The 12,442-nt window shown below is 39.0% G+C and overlaps 1 non-coding gene across 1 annotated transcript; it reads left to right on the forward strand.

Annotated features, from left to right (window-relative positions):
• Window positions 1-1,270: 1,270 nt before the first annotated feature.
• On the forward strand, window positions 1,271-1,377 carry LOC129641156 (U6 spliceosomal RNA). Its single transcript, XR_008709110.1, has one exon. It is a non-coding gene; the product is annotated as a U6 spliceosomal RNA (small nuclear RNA).
• The last annotated feature ends 11,065 nt before the right edge of the window (window positions 1,378-12,442 follow it).

Consider the following 12,442-nt stretch of genomic DNA (forward strand, 5'->3'; position numbering starts at 1 on the left):
AATCTTTTTTTTTCCCAGTGATGATACTTTTTAAGTGAAGCACAGCTGCTTTCCAATGTTCTGTTAATTTCCGCTTTACAGCAAAGTGTTTCTATTATACACATGTATGTGTACATATACATTGTGTATGTGTGTATGTATTTACACATTATTTTATTTAATCTTTTTTTTTGTTTTGTTTTGTTTTTGGCTACACTGTCCAGCATGTGGGATTTGTCTCCTGACCAGGGACTGAACCTGCATCCCCTGCAGTGAAAGTGTGGAGTCTTGACCAATGGTCTGCCAGAGAAGTCTGTGTATATTTTCTCCATTATGATTTATATTAGGATACTGAATATAGATCTCTGTGCTCTACAGCAGGAACTTGTCCATCCATTCCATATACTTTAGTTTGTATCTCTTAACCCCAATCTCCTACTCCATTGCTCCCCCAATTCTCTCTGCCTTGGAAGCCACAAGTCTGTTCTCTATGTCCATGAGTATATTTCTGTTTCATACCCATGTTCATTTGTACCATATTTTAGATTCCACATTTAAGTGATATCATTTGGTATTTGTCTTTCTCTGTGTGCCTCACTTCACTTAGTATCATCATTTCTCGGTCCATGCATGTTGCCTCAAATGGCTTTATTGTTGTAGATGTACAGATTCTTGTATACTTTTAACTATATATAAAATTATTCATCTGTGGTTATTTTCCCAGTTATATTATTAAAACGTATGTTGTACACAACTCTTGGGATAGTATGTCCATTTTGAGTCTGTCTTAGGATTTTATATGCATATGCCAGTCAGTTCAGTTCAGTTAGTCAGTTGTGTCTGACTCTTTGCGACCCCATGGACTATAGCATGCCAGGCTTCTCTGTCCATCAGCAACTCCTGGCACCTACTCAAACTCATGTCCATCGAGTCTGTGATGCCATCTAACCATCTCATCCTCTGTTGTGCCCTTCTCCCCCCACCTTCAATCTTTCCCAGCATCAGAGACTTTTCCAATGAGTCAGTTCTTTACATCAGGTTGCCAAAATGTGTGGGTATGAATTAATATTTACTGTACTTTTGCTGCCCTCTCGTGGAGAAATAGAAGAATGCTTATAAGTGGAATTCATAAAATCCAAATGTAATCTGCGTATGAATAAATATATACTGTGCTTATGCTGCCCTCTCGAGGAGAAATAGAAGAATGCTTATGAATGGAATTTATAAAAATCCAGATGTATTCTCTACATGTTGAAAAAGATACGGTATAACTTTATTAAGAATTAATACAGTGCTCGCTTCGGCAGCACATATACTAAAATTGGAACGATACAGAGAAGATTAGCATGGCCCCTGCGCAAGGATGACATGCAAATTTGTGAAACACTCCATATTTTTAACAAAAGAAACTATAAGCAAGGTGAAAAGATAGCCTTCAGAATGGGAGAAAATAATAGCAAATGAAGCAACTGATAAACAACTAATCTCAAAAATATACAAGCAACTCCTGCAGCTCAATTCCAGAAAAATAAATGACCCAATCAAAAAATGGGCCAAAGAACTAGATATTTCTCCAAAGAAGACATACAGATGGCTAACAAACACATGAAAAGATGCTCAACATCACTCATTATCAGAGAAATACAAATCAAAACCACAATGAGGTACCATTTCACGCCAGTCAGAATGGCTGCGATCCAAAAGTCCACAAGCAATAAATGCTGGAGAGGATGTGAAGAAAAGGGAACCCTCTTACACTGTTGGTGGGAATGCAAACTAGTACAGCCACTATGGAGAACAGTGTGGAGAGTCCTTAAAAAACTGGAAATAGAACTGCCATACGACCCAACAATCCCATTGCTGGGCATACACACCGAGGAAACCAGAATTGAAAGAGACATGTGTACCCCAATGTTCATCGTAGCACTGTTTATAATAGCCAGGACATGGAAACAACCTAGATGTCCATCAGCAGATGAATGGATAAGAAAGCTGTGGTACATATACACAATGGAGTGTTACTCAGCCATTAAAAAGAATACATTTGAATCAGTTCTAATGAGGTGGATGAAATTGGAGCCGATTATACAGAGTGAAGTAAGCCAGAAAGAAAAAGACCAATACAGTATACTAAAGCATATATATGGAATTTAGAAAGATGGTAATGACAACCCATAATGTATGTGAGACAGCAAAAGAGACACAGATGTATACATCAGTCTTTTGGACTCTGTGGGAGAGGGAGGAGGAGGGATGATTTGGGAGAATGGCATTAAAACATGTATAATATCATATAAGAAACGAATCGCCAGTCCAGGTTCAATGCAGGATACAGGAAGCTTGGGGCTGGTGTATTGGGATGACCCAGAGGGATGGTATGGGGACGGAGGTGGGAGGGGGGATCAGGATGGGGAACACGTGTACACCCGTGGCAGATTCATGTTGATGTATGGCAAAACCAATACAATATTGTAAAGTAAAAAAATAAAAGAAAGAAAGAATTAATACATGCTCATAAGAAAACGTAAAGTTGATACACAAATACAAAGAAAGAAAAAAATCACCCATGATCTCATTTACCATTGACCCAAAACTCTGAGTTCCTGGCATGGGGAGAAAAAAATTTGAGGGTGCCCTAATTCTTTCAGTATAAAATCAGCTTTTCTGCTCTTTGAATGCTAACATAGAACATGGTTCTGATAGGTGCTTATTGATTTGTTTACTTATCTTTAAGCCTCTACTTTTACAAATACCTAGTAATTTGACCCCTTGTTTAGAGACTGTTTACTTCAAGGTTTTTGTTTTGTTTTGTTTGTTTGTTTTTTAACTTTTGCTATGATTAAATAATGTTGCATGTCGTGGCTACGGTAAATAGTGCTGCAATGAACATTGGGGTGCATGCATCTTTTTGAATTAAGGTTTTCTCCAGGAAAATGCCCAGGGTTAGGTCATATGGTGATTATATTTTTAGTTTTTTAAGAAGGTGCCATACAGTTCAACATAGTGGTGGTACTAATTTACATGCCCACCGACAGTGCAAGAGGGTTCCCTTTTCTCCACACCCTCTCCAAATTATTGTTTGTAGAGTTTTTGATGATGGCTATTTGGACTGGTGTGAAGCAATACCTCATTGTAGTTTTGAATTGCATTTCTCTAATAACTTGTGATGTTGAGCATCTTTTCAAATGTTTGTTGGCTATCTGTATGCCTTCTTTGGAAAAATGTCTATTTAGATCTGCCCATTTATTCAGTTGAGTTCAGTTCAGTCGCTCAGTCGTGTCTGACTCTTTGCGACCCCATGAACCACAGCATGCCAGGCCTCACTGTCCATAACAAACTACCAGAGTCCACACAAACCAATGTCCATTGAGTCGGTGATGCCATCCAACCATCTCATCCTCTGTCGTCACCTTCTCCTCCTGCTCTCAATCTTTTCCAGCATGAGGGTCTTTTCAAATGAGTCAGCTCTTTGCTGAGGTGGCCAAAGTACTGGAGTTTCAGCTTCAGCATCAGTCCTTCCAATGAACACCCAGGACTGGTCTCTTTTAGGATGGACTTGGTGGATCTCCTTGCTGTCCAAGGGACTCGCAAGAGTCTTCTTCAACACTGCAGTTCAAAACCATCAATTCTTCTGTGCTCAGCTTTCTTTATAGTCCAACTCTCACATCCATACATGACCACTGGTAAAACCATAGCCTTGACTAGATGGACACTTGTTGGCAAAGTAATGTCTCTGTTTTTTAATATGCTATCTAGGTTGGTCACAACTTTCCTTCCAAGGAGTAAGCGTCTTTTACTTTCAGGACTGCAATCACCATCTGCAGTGATTTTGGAGCCCAGATAAATAAAGTCAGTCACTGTTTCCACTGTTTCCCCATCTATTTCCCATGAAGTGATGAGACCGGATGCCAAGATCCTAGTTTTCTGAATATTGAGCTTTAAGCCAACCTTTTCACTCTCCTCTTTCACTTTCATCAAGAGGCTCTTTAGTTCTTCTTCACTTTCTGCCATTAGGGTGGTGTCATCTGAATATCTGAGGTTATTGATATTTCTCCTGGCAATCTTGATTCCAGCTTGTGCTTCATCCAGCCCAGCATTTCTCATGATGTACTCTGCATATAAGTAAGCAGGGTGACAATATACAGCCTTGATGTACTCCTTTTCCTACTTGGAACCAATCTGTTGTTCATGTCCAGTTCTAACTGTTGCTTCCTGACTTGCATACAGGTTTCTCAAGAGGCAGGTCAGGTGGTCTGTTATTCCCATCTCTTGAAGAAGTTTCCACAGTTTATTGTGATCCACACAGTCAAAGGCCTTGGCATAGTCAATAAAGCAGAAATAGATGTTTTTCTGGAACTCTCTTGCTTTTTCCATGATCCAGCAGATGTTGGCAATTTGATCTCTGGTTCCTCTGCCTTTTCTAAATCCAGCTTGAACATCTGGAAGTGCACGTTCACGTATTGCTGAAGCCTGGCTTGGAGAATTTTAAGCATCACTTTACTAGTGTGTGAGATGAGTGCAATTGTGCAGTAGTTAGGACATTTTTTGGTATTGCCTTTCTTTGGGATTGAAATGAAAACTGAACTTTTCCAGTCCTGTGGCCACTGCTGAGTTTTCCAAATTTGCTGGCATATGGAGTGCAGCACTTTCACAGCATCGTCTTTCAGGATTGGAATAGCTCAACTGGGATTCCATCACCTCCACTAGCTTTGTTCATACTGATGCTTGCTAAGGCCCACTTGACTTCACATTCCAGGATGTCTGGCTCTAGGTCAGTGATCACACCATTGTGATTATCTGGGTCGTGAAGATCTTTTTTGTACAGTTCTTCTGTGTATTCTTGCCATCTCTTCTTAATATCTTCTGCTTCTGTTAGGTCCATACCATTTCTGTCCTTTATTGAGCCCAATTTTTCATGAAATGTTCCCTTGGTATATAATTTTCTTGAAGAGATCTCTAGTCTTTCCCACTGTATTGTTTTCCTCTATTTCTTTGCATTGAGCACTGAGGAAGGCTTTGTTATCTCTCCTTGCTATTCTTTGGAACTCTGCATTCAAATGGGTATATCTTTCCTTTTCTCCTTTGCTTTTCACTTCCCTTCATTTCACAGCTATTTGTAAGGCCTCCTCAGACAGCCATTTTGCTTTTTTGCAATTCTTTTTCTTGGAGATGGTCTTGATTCCTGTCTCCTGTACAATGTCACGAACCTCCATCCATAGTTCATTAGGCATTCTGTCTATCATATCTAGTCTGTTAAATCTATTTCTCACTTGCACTGTATAGTCATAAGGGATTTGATTTAGGTCATACCTGAAGTGGTTTTCTCCACTTTCTTCAATTTCAGTCTGAATTTGGCAATAAGGAGTACATTGAGGTTTTGGTTTTTTTTTTTTTGGGGGGGGGTGGGTATACTGGGCTACATGTGCTGTTTGTATATTCTGGAGAATACTGAGTTGATAACTAATGAAAACTGCCTTGATATCTAATGAAAACTATCTGTTTAGCATGGGCAACAATGTTCAATGCTCCTTGGTGACCTAAATGAGAAGGAAACTTATGCACAACTGAAATACTTTGCTGTACAGTAGGAAGTAACACAACATTGTAAAGCAACTACATGTGTACATACTCTAGGCTCCATTTATAGAAAGTTCTAAATGAGGCAAAACTAATCTTTACTGAGAGAACTGAGAACAGGGGTTACATGGGGGAAGGGTAGTGTGGGTTAGGAGCCCAAGAGATTTTCTAGGCTGATGGGAAAAAGCTATTGCAGTGAACATCATATAGACAATATTGGTGAAATTGCATAAATTCTTCTGCAATGCAAATTCCAAACAAGGTCTTGCTAATTGACTCCATGCATTTATAAATTTACTAGATAGTGTCAACTTGTCCTTCAGAAAGTTGCATCACTTTATGCTTTCAGAAAACTGCATGAGCACTCATTTTCCAACCACTCATCCTCAATTTGGTGGAAACATTTTGTATCACTCAATGCTTTCATTGAACTTTTGTCAATTTGCATGGTGAGAAACCGGCTGTTGTCCTCTCACCCTCCCCATTTTCCCCTGGTTCATCTGTCTGTGGTCCTGTCTTTGATGCTCAAAGCTTTGCTCCTTTTTCCATCTTCCTGCTTTTATTAACATCTTCCTTTAGAGAACCAAGAAGCCACAGGGCTCTGCTGTCTGGGTGTCCCCAAACTGCCCAATTCAAATAGCCCCCATCTTTGCTTCAGTCTTCTGGGAAAGATTGAAGGCAGAGGAGAAGAGGATGACAGAGGGTGAGATGATTGGATGGCGTCATCGACTCAATGGACCCGAGTTGAGAAGGTTCCAGTAGTTGGTGATGGATGGAGAAGCCTGGTGTGCTACAGCCCTTGGGGTGGCAAAGAGTCAGACACGACTTAGTGACTGAGCTGAACTGACTAACGTATACATGTAAAATCCTAATACAACCTCAAAATGGATGTACTATGCCAAGAGTGGTATACTAAACACTTTTAATAATATATACATGAAAATAACCACAGATGAATACCTCTATGTATGGTTTAAAGGATATAAGAATCTGTACAACTACAACAATAAGGCCATTTGAGGCAAGATGAATAGACTGAGAGATGATCATACTAAGTGAAGTGAGTCAGATGGAGAAAGATGGACACCATTGAAGATATGACACAAATGAACATATATATGACAAAGAAACTCATTTATGGACATAGAGAACAGACTTATGGCTTCCAAGGAAGGCAGAGAGCACTGGGGGAGGAATGGAGTAAGAGATTGGGGTTAAGAGCTATAAACTAGAGTATATGGAGTGGATAGACTAGTTCCTACTGTAGAGCATAGACAACTATATTCAGTATCTGATGATAAATCATAATGGAAAAGAATATATATGGGAGTTCCCTGGTGGTCCAGTGGTTAAGACTCCACACTTCCACTGCAGGGGATGCAGGTTCAATAGCTGGTCAGGAAGTTAATCTCACATGCTGCACAGTGTAGCCAAAAAAAAAAAAAAAAAAAAAAAAAGATTAAATAAATGAATCTGTATATGGATACACACACACACAAAGTATATACATATATATGTGTATAACTGAATCACTTTGCTGTAAAGCAGAAAATCACACAACATTGTAAATCAACTATACTTCAACTAAAAAATAACATGACTTAGAAAAAAAGATTGGTATAATTTATTGTATGTAAACTTTATCTTTCAAAGAAAACTGCTGTAAACAAATACAGTTCACTACTTAATGGTAGGCTACCTAAAATACCTAAGGAGATACATACTGATATCTGCAATTTACCACAAAATGTACCAGGGAATAAGATCGATTGATGGATGGATAGAAGGATGGACAAATGGACAGATATGTGACAAAGGAAGTATTGCAAAATAGTTGCAGTGAAATCTAAGTGGGAAATCTTTGTGTATTAGTTAGAAAAAAATTTTCCCCTTTTTGAATGTTTGGAAATTTTTATGATAAAATGTTTGGGAAAGTACAGAGCAAAGAACAATGGAAAGCAAAATGCACATGAAGTGTAATTCTAACTTTAAAAATGTGAGTTGAAAAATGATGGGGAAGAAATAGGCTAAAATATGAACTGTGGTCAAAGTAATCGTGGTTTTTGCTTACTTTTTCACACTCCGTGCACTGACCAAGTTCTGTTCCCAATATCCACAGAGTACATTGTCCATAATGAAAGAAGCATCACCTTCCCTCTGGCCCAAGGGAGACAGGCTTACTGGCAGCATCATCGCCCTGCTTGTGCAGCTCCTTGTGACCTTGGCTTTGAGCACGTGCTGGGGCTCCCGGAGTCCCCCAATCACAGCTCTAGAGAGGTGTCCCTGTTGGCTTCACAGGGCTGACCAAGCCTATGGCTGACTCATCTGTTTGGAGTCCCAGGTGCAGCCCCACCCGTCCTGGTTTCATCTTGACCCATCATGGCGCCACCCGCCTCCACTTCATTCTCTCTCTCTCTATATATATATATATATATGTGTGTGTGTGTGTGTGTGTGTGTGTGTGTGTATTTCAGGGTAAAGTAAATAGCTAATTGTAAAGTTCACGTGAAAAGGCATACAGTTGCACTCATAGAGAATTGCGCCCCCCAGTTCTTTTAACCTCACCTTCTAGCCTCCTGAACAACTTCTCAGTTATTTAAATTTCCTATTTTACCATGTCCTTTGTCCAGAAGCTAAAAAGGGAAAATTTACATACCTTTCTTTGTAGTAAAATTTCTGCGTGCCTAAATAATTAATAAACAAGGAATTATAAAGTGACAATTGAAAAATATTTGGAAGGTAGCTGACAAAGAACGCATTTACCTAATTTATGAAGAGTTCAAAAGTTAAAATAAGAAAATAAGATGAAAAACTCAATAGAAAACAAACATGAAATAAACAAAGGGTACAAAGATACACAAATTACTCAGAAGAAAAAAAGAAAAACTACCAAAAAACAGGAGGAAGTGTTGAACCTAATTGGTAATAAAAGAAATGCAAACCAAAACAATAATGGAATATGATTTCTCATCAAGCACATCCCCAAAAGTTCAGTGAAAGCTTTGAATGATACCAAATGTTTCCTCCACTTTGAGGATGAGGGATTAGAAAATCAGTGCTCATGCAGAATTGTGAAAGCATAAAATGATGCAAATTTCTGAAGGACAAGTTGACAATATCTAGTAAACTTATCAATGCATGGAGCCACTTAGCAAGACCCTGTTTGGAATTTGCATTGCAGAAATATTTATGCAATTTCACCAAGATTATAATATATGATGTTCTCGGCAATATTTTTTTTCCCATCATCCTAGACAATCTCTTTGGGCCCCTTCCTCACATATCCCTTCTCCCATGCACAACCTGTTCTATCAGTATACATTAATTTTGCCTCATCTCAAACTTCCTATAAATGGAGCCTACAGTATGTACACATGTAGTTGCTTTACAATGTTGTATTACTTCCTGCTGTACAGCAAAGTAAATCAGCTGTGCATATGTGTGTGGGTGGTATATATATCCTTTTTGTAATTTCTTTCCCATTTAGATCACCACAGAGCACCGAGGACAGTTCCCTGTGATACACAGATAGTTCTCATTAGTTCAGGTCAGTTCAGTTCAGTGACTCAGTCGTGTCTGACTCTTTGCAACCCCATGGTCTGCAGCATGCCATGCCTCCCTGTCCATCACCAACTCCCGGAGCTTACTCGAACTTATTTCCATCCCATCGGTAATGCCATCCAACCATCTCATCCTCTGTCATCCACTTCTCCTCCCGCCTTCAATCTTCCCCAGCATCAGGTTCTTTTCCAATGAGTCAGTTCTTTGCGTCACTTTTGACTTCAGAATCAGTCTTTCCAGTGAATATTCAGGACTGATTTCTTTTAGGATGCACTGGTTTGATCTCCTTGCAGTCCAAGGGACTCTCAAGAGTCTTCTCCAACACCACAGTCCAAAACCATCAATTCTTCAGTGCTCAGCTTTCTTTATAGTCCAACTCTCACATCCATACATGACTACTGGAAAAGCCATAGCTTTGACTATATGGACCATTATTGGCAAAGTAATTTCTCTGCTTTTTAATATGCTGTCTAGGTTGGTCATAGCTTTTCTTCCAAGGAGCAAGTGTATTTTAATTTCATGGCTGCAGTCAACATCTTCAGTGATTTTGGATCCCAAGAAAATTAAGTCTCTCACTGTTTCCATCGTTTCCCCATCTACTTGCCACAAAGTGGTGGGACCAAATGCCATGATCTTAGTTTTTGGAATGTTGAGCTTTAAGCCAACTTTTTCACTCTCCTCTTTCACCTTCATCAAGAGGCTCTTTGGTTCTTCTTTGCTTTCTGCCATAAGGGTGATGTCATCTGCATATCTGAGGCTATTGATATTTCTGCGAGCAATCTTGATTCCAGCTTGTGCTTCATCCAGCCCAGCATTTCATGAGATGTAGAATACTTTGGCCACCTGATGTGAAGAACTGACTCATTTGAAAGGACCTTGATGTCGGAAAGATTGAAGACAGGAGGAGAAGGGGATGGCAGAAGTTGAGATGGTTGGAGAGCATCACTGACTCAATGGACATGAGTTTGTGTAAACTCTGAAAACTGGTGATGGACAGGGAGGCCTGGCATGCTGCAGTCCATGGGATAACAAAGAGTCGGACATGACTGAATGACTGAGCTGAACTGAACTCTGCATATAAGTTAAATAAGCAAGGTGACAATATACAGCCTTGATGTGCTCCTTTCCTAATTTGGAACCAGTCTGTTGTTCCATGTTCAGTTCCTACTGTTGCTTCTTGACCTGCATGCAGATTTCTCAGGAGGCAGGTCAGGTGGTCTGGTATTCCCATCTCTTTCAGAATTTTCCAGTTTGTTGTGATCCACACAGTCAAAGTCTTTGGCATAGTCAATAAAGCAAAGTAGATGTTTTTCTGAAACTCTCTTGCTTTTTTGATGATCCAGTGGATGTTGGCAATTTGATCTCTGGTTCCTCTGCTTTTTCTAAATCCAGCTTGAACATCTGGAAGTTCACGGTTCACATATTGTTGAAACCAGGCTTGGAGAATTTTGAGCATTACTTTGCTAGTGTGTGGGATGAGTGCAATTGTGCAATAGTTTGAGGATTCTTTGGCATTGCCTTTCTTTGGGATGGGAATGAAAACTGAGCTTTTCCAGTCCTGTGGCCACTGCTGAGATTTCCAGATTTGCTGGCATATAGAGTGCAGCACTTTCACAGGATCATCTTTTAGGATTTGAAATAGCTCAACTGAAATTCCAACACCTCCACTAGCTTTGTTCGTAGTGATGTTTCCTAAGGCCCACTTGACTTCGCATTCCAGGATGTCTGGCTCTAGGTGAGTTATCACACCATCGTGGTTATCTGGGTCGTGAAGATCTTTTTTGTACAGTTCTTCTGTGTATTCTTGCCACCTCTTCTTAATATCTTCTGCTTCTGTTTGGTCCATTCCATTTCTGTCCTTTATTGTGCTCATCTTTGTGAGAAATGTTCCCTTGGTATCTCTAATTTTCTTGAAGAAATCTCCAGTCTTTCCTATTCTATTTTTTCCTCTATTTGTTTGCTTTGATCGCTGAGGAAGGCTTATCTTCTTATCTCTCTGCTACTCTTCAGAACTCTGCATTTAAGTGGTTATAACTTTCATTTTCTCCTTTGCCTTTTGCTTCTCTTCTTTTCTCAGCTGTTTGTAAAGCCTGATCAGACAACCATTTTGCTTTTTTGCATTTCTTTTTCTTGGGGATGGTCTTGATCACTGCTTTCTCTACAATGTCATGAACCTCATTAGCTATCAAGGCATTATTCTCCAAAATATACAAACAGGTCATGTAGGCCAGTATAAAAAAAAAAAAAATTCAATCAAGAAATGGGCAGATCTAAATAGATATTGTTCCAAAGAAGACATACAAATGGCCAACAAACACATGAAAAGATGCTCAACATCACTAATTATCAGAGAAATGCACATCAGAACTACAATGAGGTATTACTTCACACCAGTCCAAAGAGCCATCATCAAAAATTATACAAACAATGATTTCTGGAGAGGGTTTGGAGGAAAAGGGACCATCTTTCACTGTCAGTGGACATGTAAATTGGTACAGCCACTATGGTGAACAGTATGGCAGCTCCTTAAAAACTATAAATAAAATTACCATATGACCCAGCAATTTCACTCCTGGGCACATTCCTGGAGAAAAACCTGAATTCCAAAAGATTCATGCACTCCAATGTTCATTGCAGCATTATGTACTGTAGACAAGACATGCAGCATTTTTAAATAAAAGCAGAAATGGCAAAATAAATAAATAAATAAATAAAAAATAAAACACCTTGAAGCCAACAATCTCTAAACAGGGGATCAAATTACTAGGTATTTGTAACAGTAAAGGCTTAAAGATAAGCAAACAAAGCAAAAATCAACTATCAAAACCAAGTTCTATGTTAGCATACAAATAGCTGAAATGATGATTTTATACTAAAAGAAGTAGCACACCATCATCGCCCCGAGCCAGGAACTCAGAATTCTGAGCCAATGGTAAAGTGAAATCATGGGTGATTTTTTTGTTTCTTTTTATTTTTTGGCAACTTTATCTCTTCTGTTATGAGTATATATCATTTAATAAAGCAATACAGTATATTTTCCAACATGTGAAGAATACATCTGGATTTTATAAATTGCATTCATAAGCTTTCTTCTACTTCTCCACCAGAGGGCAGCAAAAGCACAGTAAATATTTATTCATACACACATATATACGAGAGTATACATCTGAATTTTATAAATTACATTCATAAGCACAACAAATACTTATTCATACCCACATATACTCTGGAGAGTCCCAAGGAGATCAAACCAGTCAATCCTGAATGAAATCGGTCCTGAATATTCATTGGAAGGAATGATGCTGAAGCTGAAACTGCAATACTT

This window comes from Bubalus kerabau, unplaced genomic scaffold, assembly GCF_029407905.1.
Source record: "Bubalus kerabau isolate K-KA32 ecotype Philippines breed swamp buffalo unplaced genomic scaffold, PCC_UOA_SB_1v2 scaffold_78, whole genome shotgun sequence".
Lineage (NCBI taxonomy): Eukaryota > Metazoa > Chordata > Mammalia > Artiodactyla > Bovidae > Bubalus > Bubalus kerabau.